The sequence below is a fragment of the Bombina bombina genome, chromosome 5 (assembly GCF_027579735.1).
Source record: "Bombina bombina isolate aBomBom1 chromosome 5, aBomBom1.pri, whole genome shotgun sequence".
In the NCBI taxonomy this organism is placed as follows: domain Eukaryota; kingdom Metazoa; phylum Chordata; class Amphibia; order Anura; family Bombinatoridae; genus Bombina; species Bombina bombina.
In genome coordinates, this window is record NC_069503.1 from 1,109,167,664 (window position 1) to 1,109,184,386 (window position 16,723).

The window sequence follows — 16,723 nt, forward strand, 5'->3', positions numbered from 1 at the left end:
GAAAGAAAGAATCTTCCCATCGAAGGTCTCATTCTAAAAATCTATTCTAACTCTAAGAATAATATAGATTTTGGACTGAATTAATCCAAAAACAATTTAATCTGCCCCCACCAGAAGGACTGGTTTTAGAACCGCACCTTCATGCAGTCTAATAAAAAGTAATTATATAGCGTTTTTCTCCCAGAAAGATACAAAAAACACTTTTTCAGTGCTTACACAGAGTTAAACAAATTAGCAGCTGATAAAAACAGTTGTTATTATTACCCAAATAAATAGTACACAATAAATTGACCTCAAAGGCCAAAGGGCTGTATTAACCCTGCCGGGATATGAATCTATAACCCTTGCATCTAGAACAAGCGTTTGCAGTCAGGACATTCACCAACTGATCTACAACCCCGGACTAAAAGTAGGGCAGAAAAAACTCTATACCTCCAGCAATAGTGGAGATAATAGAAATCAAAAAAATTATTATCCTAACAAGATAGAAATAATAAATTATATTTGAAATCATAATAATAGATATAGTAAACATAATTAAATGAATACATCTGAAGTAAATAAACAGAGTTATATACTTGAGAATCTGAAACTGCTTATGCTTACTGTTCAACAAAGGTTGAGAGAACAGTAATGTCAGCCACAGATAAAGCTGAGCTAAAAATATAAACAGTACGTGAATATGCTCTACTAAGGTTATATTCAAATTCTAAAGAATCCTGAAAATAAGTACCAATCTCAATAGAAATAGTAATATAGAAAGAGGGAGCACCAGCTATAGGCTAAAGTATCAGCATAACAGAATAATATTAAAATATTAAAATACATTTATTACATTCACATAAACTAGGGTACCTTATGAACATATAAGAATTCGATTGAAACAATTAAAAAGTTAGTTAAAAACAATAAAGTGCCCCTTACTTATATTTTTGATAACCATCTTTATTTTGATTTTTGATTTCTTTGATACCCCATTATACACAAAGGATTAATTGGATTCACAAGGACACCAGATCTGTTACACAGGACATTTGTTAAGGATATCATCACTTATTAAGACTTTTTATATAATTTGGGACTTTTAATACACATTTTTTGTGTTTATATGTTTTGGTATTCCCCTCTCTCCTGAGGGGCACTTACTCTATTGTTTTTAACTAATTTTTTTATTGTTTTCAATTGAATTGTTATATGTACATAGGGTACCCAAGTTTATGTGAATGTAATAAATGTATTTAAATATTTTAATATTATTCTGATACTTTAGCCTATAGCTGGCGCTCACTCTTTCTATATTAATATTTTTTTTTTTTAGTTTATAGGGGTCTCACTTTGGGAGCTTGTATCTGTTTGGATGTTGGCACTGTATATGCACTTTTAAACACTATAATCTCTTATACCCCTTGTTATACAATAGCTGCCACATTTTTACCATTTACTAATTCATAGTGATGTTGCAAATAGTTTGCCGGCGAATAGTTTGCGGCGAAAATAGCATGTTCGCGTTCGCCGTGGCGGGCGAACATATGCGATGTTCGATCCGCCCCCTATTCGTGATCATTGAGTAAACTTTGACCCTGTACCTCACAGTCAGCAGGCACATTCCAGTCAATCAGCAGCAGACACTCCCTCCCAGACCCTCCCACCTCCTGGACAGCATCCATTTTAGATTCAATCGGAAGCTGCGTTCTTAGTGAGAGGAGGGACAGTGTAGCTGCTGCTGATTTAATAGGGAAATCAATAGATAGGCTAGTGTATTCAGTGTCCACTACAGTCCTGAAGGACTCATCTGATCTCTGCTGTAAGGACAGCACCCCAAAAAGCCCTTTTTAGGGCTAGAACATCAGTCTGCTTTTTTTTTTTTCTTTCCTGTGTAATCTAAATGCAGTTGCCTGCCTGCCAGCGTGTGTGTCAGGCTCACAGCGTATACTGTGCCCACTTGCCCAGTGCCATCACTCATATCTGGTGTAACAGTAGTGTACATTTAAAAAACCAACACTTTTTTGACTGTGAAATAATAGCAGACAGCTGCCAGTACCCAAGATGGCCGCCAATAAGGCAGATGGGGAGGGTTAGAGAGCTGTTTTGGGGAGGATCAGGGAGGTTGGGGGCTAAGGGGGGATGCTACACCACAGCATAAGTAAATATGCTAAAAAAAATTAAAACAAATTTAAAAACCTTTTATTTTAGTACTGGCAGACTTTCTGCCAGTACTTAAGATGGCGGGGACAATTGTGGGGTGGGGGAGGGAAGGGAGCTGTTTGGGAGGGATAAGGGGGTCTGATGTGTCAGGTGGGAGGCTGATCTCTATACTAAAGCTAAAATTAACCCTGCAAGCTCCCTACAAACTCCCTAATTAACCCCTTCACTGCTAGCCATAATACACGTGTAATGCACAGCAGCATTTAGCGGCCTTCTAATTACCAGAAAGCAACGCCAAAGTCATATATGTCTGCTATTTCTGAACAAAGGGGATCCCAGAGAAGCATTTACAACCATTTGTGCCATAATTGCACAAGCTCTTTGTAAATAATTTCAGTGAGAAACCTAAAATTGCAAAACAAATTAAGTTTTTTTTAAATTTGATCGCATTTGGCGGTGAAATGGTGGCATTAAATATACCAAAATGGGCCTAGATCAATACTTTGGGTTGTCTACTACACTACACTTAAGCTAAAATTAACTCTACAAGCTCTCTACATGCTCCCTAATTAACCCCTTCACTGCTGGGCATAAAACACGTGTGGTGCGCAGTGGCATTTAGCAGCCTTCTAATTACCAAAAAGCAACGTCAAAGCCATATAAGTCTGCCATTTCTGAACAAAGGGGATCCCAGAGAAGCATTTACAAACATTTATGCCATAATTGTATAAGTTGTTTGTAAATAATTTCTGTGAGAAACCTAAAGTTTGTGAAAAAGTGAACATTTTTTTTATTATTTGATCGCATTTGGCGGTGAAATGGTGGCATGAAATATACCAAAATGGGCCTAGATCAATACTTTGGGATGTCTTCTAAAAAAAATATATACATGTCAAGGGATATTCAGGTATTCCTGACAGATATCAGGGTTCCAATGTAACTAGCGCTCATTTTGAAAAAAAGTGGTTTGGAAATAGCAAAGTGCTTCTTGTATATATTTCCCTATAACTTGCAAAAAAAGCAGAGAACATGTTAACATTGGGTATTTCTAAACTCAGGACAAAATTTAGAAACTATTTAGCATGGTTGTTTTTTGGTGGTTGTAGATGTGTAACAGATTTTGAGGGTCAAAGTTAGAAAACGTGTGTTTTTTTCCATTTTTTCCTCATATTTTATAATGTTAGATGATTTATGCCCTTTATGGATTAAAACCAGACTCTGCATCAACTATGTAATTTTCCATGGGAGTATTGCCATGGATCCCCCTCCGGCATGCCACAGTCCAAGTGTTAGTCCCCTTGAAACAACTTTTCCATCACTATTGTGGCCAGAAAGAGTCCCTGTGGGTTTTAAAATTCGCCTGCCTTTGAAGTCTATGGAGGTTCGCCCGGTTCGCGAACATTTGTGGAAGTTCACGTTTGCCGTTTGCGAACCCAAATTTTTAGGTTCACGACATCACTACTAATTCAGCATACTTGTTATCAGTATATATATATATATATATATATATATATATATATCAGTATTTTTATAACCATTTGTGTTAAATTTTGGGGCCTCCTTGGCTCCTATTTTTTGTCGACATCTCCAGTTTCTTTAGAGGACTGTATTTAATATGGAAGAGGTTTTACCCTCCATCAGTGCTCTTAGAGCTGATATGGGACAAGATATAAAAAAAGCCCTCTTTGAGACTGGAGAGGAGACAAATAACCAACCTACCAATATGGAAGGTATTTTCAAGAGTTTAGTAAAATTATTGATAATGGAAGTTAAATATAGAGCTGAAGTCTCTTTTTTTAACATTTTAAGAAAATGTTTAGAATTAGGGATAGTACCTAAAGGCCTTATCATTGACAAAAAATGTGCCTTTGATCTAGAAGACCCAATTAGCTCACAGAAGTGGAAAGAGACATTTCTTGAGGCTTCAAATAAACCAATAAGGATTATAATTGAATATAGAGACCAAATATTGGTTAAGGTGGATCTTGAGATCAAAGAGGAGGAAAGTAAAGTCGAACCCCTTAAAAACACCAATATTTATAAATTGAAACAAGATCAGCTATACACAAGGGTTAAAAAGTTAAAGGATGACATTATACTTAAAAAGTCTAAGAAAATTAATAAAATACTTAACCCTAACACAAAGGAAGAACAATTAACCAATGAAAACACAATTTTGGGTCCACATTCAGATGAGGTCTTAGAAAATACCAACAATCAAGGTTGGAAAACTGTCAATTATAAAAAGCCAAGTAAGCCGAGGCTTAATAAAGGGTGGAGCCAAATGACAATAGACAGCCTCAAAATATATATAGAGATGCCAATAATTTTGAACAAATGCCAAGACAATATTCCAATAACATAAAAACAAGAAACCATTGGAATGATAATAGAGCTAGACCTGATCCAACACAAAGACAGTATTGGAACCCCAGACACTATGAAAATAGTGGGTACAATACTAATCATGGTCCCTATAGGAATCACACATACAATCCCCATGTCAGATTTAACAACAGATTTCCTGAAAGGAGTGATAACTACTATGAAAATAGACAAAATATGGTATATAGTAATAAGAATGGCAATATTCCCAATACTAATTTCAGAAAAGGATCTGAATATACATATCCCCACAATAGACATAATACAGGATATGCACATAAGAATGGTCATACCCCTAATGCAAACGTAAGACGGGAGCATGAAAACCCCTCAAATACAAATTGGAGACAGAATTTCCAAGATATAGATAATAGGTTCATCACAAATAGGAATGATGACCAAAACTATAGAACATCTGAACAATTTAAAACTACAACAAGAGGAGAGAACCAAGGTTCTACATCTAGGGAATCTTTTTTAGAGCTAGACCCAAGCACATTCCCAGAGAAAGAGAAACAAATGGGAAAAAGGAAAATGGGCTTTATAGAAACCCATGACACCCCACAACAAAAAAGAAAACACATGGGGGGGGGGAAGGGGGGGGGGCGCAAGAATAAAAAAGAGAGGAAGTTTAAGCAGGAGAAAGACCAAATCCTGATATCAAGTGCCCCTAATACTAAGCCCCATTCAAATGGAATATACAATTTGAGTGCTACAACTCACACAGAGAAAGAAACACAAGTCTTAAACTTGGGCCTCTCATATGCACCCTCTAAGGGTCTTAATAAGTTTCAGACATACACACATATCAAAGACCTGGTAAGGAAAATGACCTTAAAGAGGTATTTTTAAAAAACAGCAGTAGAAAATCAACAAAGGGACAATACTGCTAGAACACATACAGATATAAATTTACAAGAGGATAGAATTATACACACACACCTCAAGCCCAAATCAACTTTCTACCCCAATTACCATAAATGAGGGGCTATAGAGGCATTCAAAAGAGTGATATGTGATGAAATTAAGAAACTCAAACCACACAAGATTAATAAACACAGACAAAACCTCTTGAGGAAGCAAATAAAAATCCTCAAAGGCCTAGAGAATAACAAACATGTGATAATGAAACCGTCCAACAAGGGAGGAGGTATTGTGCTATTAGACAAGGAAGCATATGTAACTGAATCTAAGAGAATATTGGGTGATTCCAATACCTATGAGATTCTAAGGGTGGATCCAACAATGAGATTCAAGACAGAACTAGATAGACTATTAGAAGGGACTAAACTGGACAGGGTTCTAAATGAGAAAGAATATACTGTAGATATTTGAAAATCGAATATCCCAAAATTCCCATCTTCTATTATCTGCTGAATATACACAAAATACTCATTAATCCCCCTGGCAGACCGATCATTTCAGGTATTGGTTCCATAACAAGTCATTTATCACAATATATTGATAAAAAGTTACAAAAATATGTTAGCACTTTACCCTCATATCTGAAGGACTCCACACAGTTTCTGAATATTTTAAATGGAATAACTTGTGATAAAAAATATATTTTAGTAACTTGTGATGGGACGTCCCTCTATACAAGTATACCCCATAAAGAGGGAATAGAGGCTGTACAATATTTCCTTAATAAAGATAATACAATGGCAGAGGAACAAATACATTTTATTATGGAAGGTATTTTATACATTTTAATCCATAATTATTTTAACTTAGATAAGTTTTAGAAACAATTATGTGGTACAGCGATGGGGACCAGATTCGCGCCTAGCTATGCGAATTTATATATGGGCAAGTGGGAGACCATATTCTGGGACTCCTGCCTAGCTAGCACGGATCTGGTGCTATCATTCATATATTGATGCTATTTTTATGATATGGCAAGGCACTGAGGAAGACTTGAAATTTACAATAGAAGTGATGAACAAAAATGAACAAAACCTTGTTTACCTATGAATTTAGGCATTCTAATATAATGTTTTTAGACCTATTTATAGAGATAGAAAATGGTAAAATCGAAACTTCCACCTTTTTTAAAAAAGTCGACTGTAACAACTACATTCATCAATCAACCTGCCATCACCCTACTTGGAAAAACAACATACCAAAGCGACAATTATTAAGAGTTAAGAAAAATTGTTCAAAGGCAGAAAAGTGGTTGGAACAGTCGAGTCTTCTGAAAGACAGATTTGTGGAAAGAGGTTATTCAGAATATGTGTTAGAGAATACCATTAAAACTGTCAATACAATAGACAGAGAATCTCTTTTGGTATATAAAAATAAAAATAAGAATAAACTAAGTGAAAATGAAAATGAGATAATTGTCCCACTGATTACAAAATATAGTGAGAATTGTATTCTAATTGAACGTATAATTAAGAACAATTGGTACCTATTGAAACAAGATAATATAATAGGTGAAAAATTAAATAATGCCCCAAAATTTATCTATTGTAAATCTGAAAACCTCAAGAAAATGCTAGCACCAAGTCTACAAAAAAAAACAGAAAACAGATTATTTGAGACTAATATTAAAGGGGAGAGACTAAAAGGTTTCTTCCCTTGCGGATGGTGTAAAGCTTGCCAGCATGGTATTAAGGGTGACATTTAAATCAAATATTAGCCAAGAGGTTTTTATGATCAATGATATCATTCGATGTCAGGACAAAAGGGTAATTTATCTGTTAGAATGTGGTTGAGGCCTCCAATATGTTGGACAGACAACACAGAGTGTCAAGGACAGAATCAGGGACCATTTATTAGCCATTAAACATAATAGAGATGATTTCCCACTATACAAACATTTTCAAGACAAACATGGAGGCAAAAATATAAGTCTCAAATATATGGCTATAGGTAAAGTACCAAAACAATGGAGAGGGGGAGATTATGGTAAAAGACTACTACAGGCTGAGGCAAAATGGATTTTTTACATAGAAAGTATATATCCACAGGGCCTAAATGCTGATTTTAAAGTCTTTCATCTTTTTAACTAAATTATTTTGATACAACTTTAATTTTTAAATACATTTCAATTTCAATTTATTGATACAACTTCCCCTCCTACAGTTTGATTCACTTTTCACTTTTTATACTTCATATACTTTCATTTTTTATACTTCTACTCAGTATGAATCATCAATATGTTTTTACATCTCACCGTTTTTTATAAAACTATTTTGTTTTTAATGTCATTTCTATAATGTTTTAGAAAATATCTTCTTTTAAGTGAGATTTTCTGTCTAATAAATGTAAGTGGTTTTATCATTACCTTTCATCCAATTGTATAAACTCTTAATTGTACTCTATCCTATTGTTCTTATTTATAAATGTATTGTATTCACAATGTGAATTACATTAGAGGTATATACCTACCGATATGGACAATCCCTAATACTAGTATTTATTGTAGATTTAATGTAGACTCGAGCATATTAGTATAAATTGACAATAAATCAATATCCTCTTTATATATCAGAACTACATGTCCCAGAATTCCATCATGCAACCGGCTGTGACCTCAGAGCCGTAACCGGAATTGACATGCATTACGAAAAAACGGACGTGACGTGCTATCCAAAAAAAAAAGGAAGTGACGCGTCACCCGGATGTAACGTAGTTGCCACGTGGCGTTTTCATAGAATACAATATTAAGAACGGATTAACAATCCAGACCAATATGATAATATGGAGTTTCTACAACAAAGGTTTGTAATCCTCAATTCCAGAACTTAATGAATAGGGGGAATCAGCCTATAATAATAATATGTCTAATACCGGAAGTGAAAGAGTCAGTAGCCACCATATTTATTAAGGGCATTAGAGGATTGCCATGATACATGTAATGGCATTTTAAGGCAGGAAATTACAAGAAGTAAAAGAGCCAGTGGCCACCATCTTTATTAAGGGCATTAGAGGGTTGTCATGATACATGTAATGGCAATTTAAGGCGGGAAATTACACCCATCTTGATTGGTCCTTATAGGCTATTTAAGCCATACTTTTACTAGCAGTAGACATCTTGAGAAAGGCCCAGCTTTGGGGCCGAAATGCGTTGATGTACATGTTATAAGTAGTCACTGCTCGAGTTTACATATAGGGTAAGCCTATTTTCAATTAAGTTTATATTCATATTAGCGTTATTGTACTATGTGATTTTTGTTTCTCACAGGTACTGCAATTTTTGGATCCTATTGGATTTCTTATTCACTTTTTTCACTTTATTCACTTTTCAACAATTTTTATTTTTATTTTTTTGATTTTTATCTTATATTTTTGATAACCATCTTTATTTTGATTTTTGGTTTCTTGGATACCCCATCATCCACAAAGGATTAATTGGATTCACAAGGGCACCAGAACTGTTACACAGGACATTTGTTAAGGATATCATCACTTATTAAGACTTTTTATATCATTTGCGACTTTTAATACACTTTTTTGGGGTTTATATGTTTTGGTATTCCCCTCTCTCCTGAGGGGCACTTACTCTATTGTTTTTAACTATTTTTTTTAATTGTTTTCAATTGGATTGTTATATGAACATAGGGTACCCTAGTTTATGTGAATGTAATAAATGTATTTTAATATTTTTATATTATTCTGTTATTCTGATACTTTAGCCCAGTAATTTTCAACCTTTTTTTGCCGTGGCACACTTTTTTACATTAAAAAAATCCTGCGGCACACCACCATCCAAAACTTTACAAAATTACACATTGTAGCCTAATACTGTGTGTGTGTGTGTGTATGTATATATATGTGTGTGTATATATATATATATATATATATATTTATATATATATATATATATATATATACACACTGCTGTCATGCCATGTGCAGTTACCCTCATTTATCATCTCACTCAAAATAAAAAAAACGGCCTAGAATAAAAAAACAAGCAAAATTTAAAAAATGTCAGTGTGTCAGTCTGCCGCGGCACACCTGAGGATCTCTCATGGCACACTAGTGTGCCGCGGCACACTGGTTGAAAATCACTGCTTTAGCCTATAGCTGGCTCTCCCTCTTTGTATATTAATATTCATTTTTTTGAGTTTTTAGGGGTCACACTTTGGGAGCTTGTATCTGTTTGGATGTTGGCGCTGTATATGCACTTTTAAACTCCATAGAAATAGTAGTACAGTCCCAAGAGTGAATCAGGATAACCATTCTCTAGAATATAATACAGACAGTATATTGAATACGAAAAAACCTCAAGAGCAAATATCTTAAAATCCAGATTTAAAGAGGATTAATAACATTCAGCAAGATTACGAGTTTTGAGCGCTATAGGGAAATTAAAGACCGCATCATTTTCTGCGTTATTTCACCTCCCTATAGCGCTGCTTTTAGAGGTTTAAAAAAGCAGGCTTGTACGGGCGATATGGTGACGTTGAGCTCCATACCGCACCGAAATCAAGCGCTGCTTTGACGTGCTTGTGCACGATTTCCCCATAGACATCAATGGGGAGAGCCGGCAAAAAAAAGCCTAACACCCTAACATAAACCCCACGTCTAAACACCCCTAATCTGCTGCCCCTAACATCGCCGCCACTACATAATGTTATTAACCCCTAATCTGCTGCCCCTAACATCGCCGCCATTTACATTACAGTTATTAACCCCTAATCTGCTGCCCCTAACATCGCCGCCACCTACATTAGTTATTAACCCCTAATCTGCTGCCCCTAACATCGCCACCACCTACCTACAATTATTAACCCCTAATCTGCTGCCCCCAATGTCGCCGCCACTATACTAAAGTTATGAAATCCGAAACCTAACCCTAACGTAACCCTAAGCATAACCCTAACGTAACCCTAAGCCTAAGTCTAACCCTAACACCCCCTTACTTAAATATAATTAAAATAAATCTAAATAAACCTTACAATTATTAACTAAATAATTCCTATTTAAACTAAATACATACTTACCTGTAAAAAAACAAACAACCTAAGCTAGCTACAAAATAACTAATAGTTATATTGTAGCTATGTTAGGTTTTATTTTTATTTCACAGGTAAGTTTGTATTTATTTTAACTAGTTAGACTAGTTAGTAAATAGTTATTAACTATTTACTAGCTACCTAATTAAAATAAATAATAAATAATTGTAAGGTTTATTTAGATTTTATTTTAATTATATTTAAGTTAGTTAGGGTGTGTTAGGCTTAGGGTTAGGGTTAGACTTAGGGTTACGTTTGGTTTAGGATTAGGGTTTAATATATTTATGTAGAGCTAGTGATGTGGGAGGTCAGAGGTTTAGGGGGTTAATAATTTATTTTAGTATATTTCGTTGTGGGCGGCTTGCGGTTTAGTGGTTAATAGGTTTATTAAAGCGGCGGTGTGGACGGACAGCAGATTAGAGGTTAATAATATTTAAATAGTGTTTGCGATGCGGGAGGGCGGCAGTTTAGGGGTTAATAGGTTTATTATAGTGGCAACGATGTTGGGAGCGGCGAAATAGGGGTTAATACATTTTAATAGTTGCGGCGAGCTCCGAAGCGGCAGATTAGGGGTTAATAAATTTATTATAGTGTTTGCGATACAGGAGGGCCTCGGTTTAGGGGTTAATAGGTAGTTTATGGGTGTTAGTGTATTTTTTAACACTTTAGTTATGAGTTTTATGTTACAGCTTTGTAACGTAAAGCTCATATCTAATGACTTCAGATGGCGGTACGGATCTTGTCAATATAGGGTGTACCGCTCACTTTTTGGCCTCCCAGGCATATTTGTAATACCGGTGCTATGGGAGTGCCATTGAAAAAGGACTTTTTAAAAAGTGTATTACTGGCGTTGCGTGACGGCCAAAAAGGTGTGCGATACACCTATACCTACAAGACTTGTATTAGCAGCGTTAGGAAAAAAGCAGCATTATTTAATGTTTTAAATCTATGTATTTTACTTATATTTGAGAGAGTAGACAGAAAGTAGTATCCCACATTAATACTCAGTTATAAAGTGTGTCAAATAGATAATTAATTCACCTGTCTGGTGTCAGGGTCTTACATAAGCACACTCACCTCAAGTCCAGATTGAAGTATATTTATTCCTTTATTTAGCATCATAAAGATAAAAAATCTGGAACAGTCACAGATACAAGGTGCATAAGAGGGCGTAGCACCCACAGATACAAGGTGCGTAAGAGGGCGTAGCACCATTTGGTGCTACGCCCTCTTACCCACCTTGTATCTGTGACTGTTCCAGATTTTTTATCTTTGTGATGCTGAATAAAGGAATGTTTTTACTTCAGTGAGACTTGTTCTACTTATTTCCTCAAATCTGATTGATACTAGCTTTTCAAGTCTCCTTTCCTCTAAAGGATTCACAGCACCGGGCGAAGACAGCTCACCTCACACCCCTTTGCTTCAGCCTTTCTCTTGTCATGGTGACGTCACCGCATACGGGATTTCAGGTAGAGAGACAGACCCGATGATGGCAATGGATGCCTGCTGAGTAAGCTCTCAGCCCGTACAGCCCCAGTGAGCTGCTATGAACAGCTTACCAGAACAGCTTTAAAGCATACCACAAACACGGAATGAATATACTTCAATCTGGACTTGGGGTGAGTGTGCTTATGTAAGACCCGAACACCAGACAGGTTAATTCATTATCTGACACGCTTTCTAACTCAGTATTAACGTGGGATACTACTTTCTGTCTACTCTCTCAAATACATATAGTTAAAACATTATATTAATACATAAAGCGCCAAACCATAGCTGATAGTGTCTTAAATAATTATACAAACTTACCGAAAAGACACCCATCCACATATAGCAGATAGCCAAATCAGTACTGAAAACTATCAGCAGAGGCAATGGTATGAATCCCTACGACCGATAACAGAGAACCCTTGAAAAGATTTCCCGTGAGAGAAACCTTAAAATCAATAGGCGATACTCTCTTCACATCCCTCTGACAAACACTGTACTCTGAGAGGAAATGGGTTTCAGAATGCTTAGAAGCACTTATCATAGAAGAAATCATAAAAATCAAGCACAAACATACTTCTCCACCTCCATAGGAGGCAAAGTTTGTAAAACTGAGTTGTTGGTGTGGTGGGAGGTGTATTTATAGGCATATGAGGTTTGAGAAACTTTGCCCCCTCCTGGTAGGAATATATATCCCATGCGTCACTAGCTCATGGACTCTTGCCAATTACATGAAATAAATACATATAAATATGTGTTTATGCATATATCTATACCTATATATGCTTTTGCACCTAAGGTTGTCGGGGGTTAACTGCCTGGGTCACTGAAAGCTGTGCAGCTGCCTGTGATTGCTGGTGAGCACCCAGGGCTGTGAGTTTTGCAGGGTGTTTGGTTGAAGGTATGCATTGTATGGCTGTAGGTTGGGGATCCAGGAGGGAGAGACCTTGGCGTGGTCCTGGGACTATCACCGTTTTGACAAATGCTCTACTAACTCTTCCATTTTGAATAGCTGGAAGACCAACATCCCCTACAGTCAATTTAGGCGGATTAGAAGAAACTGCAGTACATTATCATCATATGATATACAATCAGAGGTCTTAATCACCAGATTTAGGGAAAAAGGTTATCCCTCTGAATTAATTAAGGATAGCTATATGAAAGCGAGAGAAGAAAATAGGAGTACCATTCTAGCTCCTCGCCCAAATGGTCAAAAAAGATCAGAGAATAATTTTGCCAAAGATCCTCTTTTTATAACCCAGTTCAATTCTGAATACACTTTTATCAGAAAAACCTTAAAAAGACATTGGCCTATAATACGTAAGGATCCTATCCTTAAGAATAGCATTGGTAACAATCCACGGATAGTATTCCGTAGGGCACCCACTCTAAAACAGAAATTGTCTCCTAGTAAGATAGTAGTATCAAGGAGGAAAGGTACACAAATTCAAAAAACTTCAGTCAATGGGAAAAGAAGATTAGGAGTCTATAGATGTAATAAAACAAGATGCCTTATGTGTAGCTACATCACACATGGACATTCCTCTGTCAAGTGTCATACCACAGGGGAAGTGTTTCCTATTAGAAACAGAATAGATTGTAGTATGGAATTTGTCATCTACGTTCTGACATGCAGGTGTGGTCTGCAGTATTTAGGGCGCACCTGCAGGAAGATACGTACAAGATGGAGTGAGCACTTAAGAAATATTAAAAAACGGTCACTAAAACATAGTATCTCTCGACATAGTACGATACAGCATCAAGGACATCACCATACCTTTTCCATTACTCCCCTTGAACACATACCATATGAGGTTGGCTCTAACAGATATACTCGTCTACGCCAGAGGGAAACATATTGGATTTATAAGTTCCAATCTCTGTTTCCCTCTGGCTTAAACGAGGTTCTCGATCTGGCAGCTTTTTAAATCAATCTATATAGTACTATACTTTCAGATTATCTATAGTCATTTGACTTAAATAATTATTTAGTCTAGGTGGTAGTTAACCGCTTGCTTTGTTAGGGTTGGAAATTTTGGATACTTGTAATATTTGTTATTTTAGTTTAGTTGTTTACTTTATGTCTTGTTATGGTAGGATGCCTTAGGGTTTATTATGATATATATTGGATATATTATGATCTCTTGGTCAATTCACTGTTAGATATAGTATTATCATTTGTTTTTACATATTTGACCATTCGTGGTCCCTTATGGATTATTTGACTCTACTTTTGATTTTTTCACTTTGGAGTTGCACGCCTCCAAATAGGGTGTCTTTGGTGTCTTACTCTGGGCTTTCTAAGAGGCCAGTCTTTTTATCATTAGATTATATACCATTAAACACATAGTTATCACTTTTTATTTATTCTATTTTAGATAAATAGCATCTCTTCGAAGAGCGTGTCTTTTCACTAATACATCACGCTAAGTTTAGAGAGATTATAGGGCTCTCCCTAGACGCAAAAAAAAAAAAAAATCTGCATTATTATACGAGTTAGTGCATCCTATCCTTTGTATAGCATAGAATATTGATATTCTCGTTCTCTTACTGATTTGTGTGTCATTAAAATATACTTTTGGGTTTGACACTAAATGCTTAATGTGCATGCACTTCACCACGGATATTATATTTATGTAGCCTTTTTTGCCAGATACATGTAACCAGGTCCGCTATAAAGAGGTGTATTTCACACAGTATCTAGGGTTCACATGCTCACTAATGTTAGCTTATTGGCTGCCTTAACACACCCCCTTGTAGATACACTCACGTCAGCCCATTTACTGTTTCCACACAGCACTTGTAAACGTACACACCCACATTTTACTATATACTTTATTTACTAATGTCAGCTCATCGGCTGCCTTCACACCCCCCCCGATAGATACACCCACGTCAGCCTATATATATATAAATATACACGCCTAACTTCTTACTATTTATATATATATATATATTTTTTTATTAATTTTTTATTATATATATATATATTTATTTTTTTATTATATATATATTTTTTTTTAATACGGGTCTAACGCACAGTAGGTTGTTCCTCATACTAACAATATGTTTAAATCTAGCCGGGTTTTTGACTATGGATAGAAGTTAACATTCCCAATATATATTTTGAATTATAAACATTGTGTGAATAGGAAAATAGATCAAATAACCCTTTGATAACTGTGGGTCAATACCAATTTTTTTTTCTTTAAATGCAAACATACAGTGTTCTATTGGATTGTCTAATTATTGTTTAGTATAGGATACTATTGCTAAAATACTTTACATGTGTATAATGTGGTTTTTACTCTATGTGAAAAACTGTTGCAATTAGAAGATCTGATGTCATCAGACAGGTGTTAGATATCAATTAGGAAACACACCCCTTTGTAAGGAGGTGGATAACTGTTAGTTTGTTATTTAAGGCAGAGGTAGGATGTTGAATGAATATATGCCTGATGAAACGGTTCTAACCGAGAAACGCGTTGCATTTGAGGGGTGCCACTGTATACCCTTTTATCCACTCATCATAAACAACTGCTGTGTTGTTTTTTTATCTTTGTTTTTAATAAATAGTTACATTTTATTTTAAATGTACTCTGAGTGGAGTTCTTTTCCTACCTTCTGCCTTTGCTGATTGCTCACTGGGACCTACACCCCTGCACAACCAAGAATCTACATCTAGGGTGAGCTGCTACACCTGTCATAAAGTTACAGCCTGCCTCTACCAGCACATAAGTGTGCTACAGGAGTATGTGAGTACCCATCTGTATCATCTAAGAGATATTGCCGGTTATACCTTTAATGGTCTGCACATGTAGTGCTTTCTTTGTTTGTTTTTTAATCTCTCACCAGCTACACAGTTTTGCCTGTCACACCTATCTGAAATTGCAGCTTGTCTCTACCAGCACATAGGTGTGCTTCAATAGTATGTGAGTACTCATTTGGCTCCATTCTGTTTGTTCTGTATCATACCATCTGATTATACCACACATGAGGCGCCCCTCTGTCTTCTTGTACTTTTTCAGCTATACCCGGACCAGTCGGTGAGGAGGAGGCAGCGCACATATGAACATTCTATATCCCATTTTCTCCGGTCATCCGGTCATACATTTCAAAGAAAGACGTTGATCTCTGTATTATCCTTTATTCAAGGATTCAAAGGTTTTTATTTCATATATATATATTTTTTCATTTTTATTTTTATTTTGTTTGGTCCTTGTGATATTTGAATTGTTCTGTATTATCTACCCCTGCACCTTTAGCGCCCCCTCTATTTTGTTGTTATAATCTAACTGTGTGCTTGCAAAAGAGTGTTACACTTTTATGTATTGTGCTGATGTATCAGTATAGATAATTATAAAAATTATTTATGTTGAGTAGCTTTTGAATTTCTGTATTTGTCTGAGGGTGGGGGTTAACAGAGTCGCAATATCAGAAGTCCTGAAGTTAGAGTGCATCGGGTGCATAATATTCTAAAGACAAAGTACAGGTGATCTGGATTAACACTTTTGCTGCTATTTAATACATACATTTAAATACCTAGGGGCCGATTTATCAAATACCGGACAGACATGATTTGCTGTAGCGAATCATGTCCTCCCGGCATCGTTTGTGAAATGATTGTGCAATGCCGCCCTTGCACATTCGCGGCCAATTGGCCACTTGCGCTGTCTTACGACCGCTGCTTCTTAACTTATCTTTCCAGCGAGCGGGAAACATCGGGGGTAGATTGCAGC

The 16,723-nt window shown here is 36.0% G+C and overlaps 1 protein-coding gene across 1 annotated transcript in view; it reads right to left on the reverse strand.

Moving 5' to 3' along the window:
• Positions 1-16,723, reverse strand: part of LOC128661735 (ankyrin-3-like) — a 410,167-nt gene that overhangs the window by 282,477 nt on the left and 110,967 nt on the right.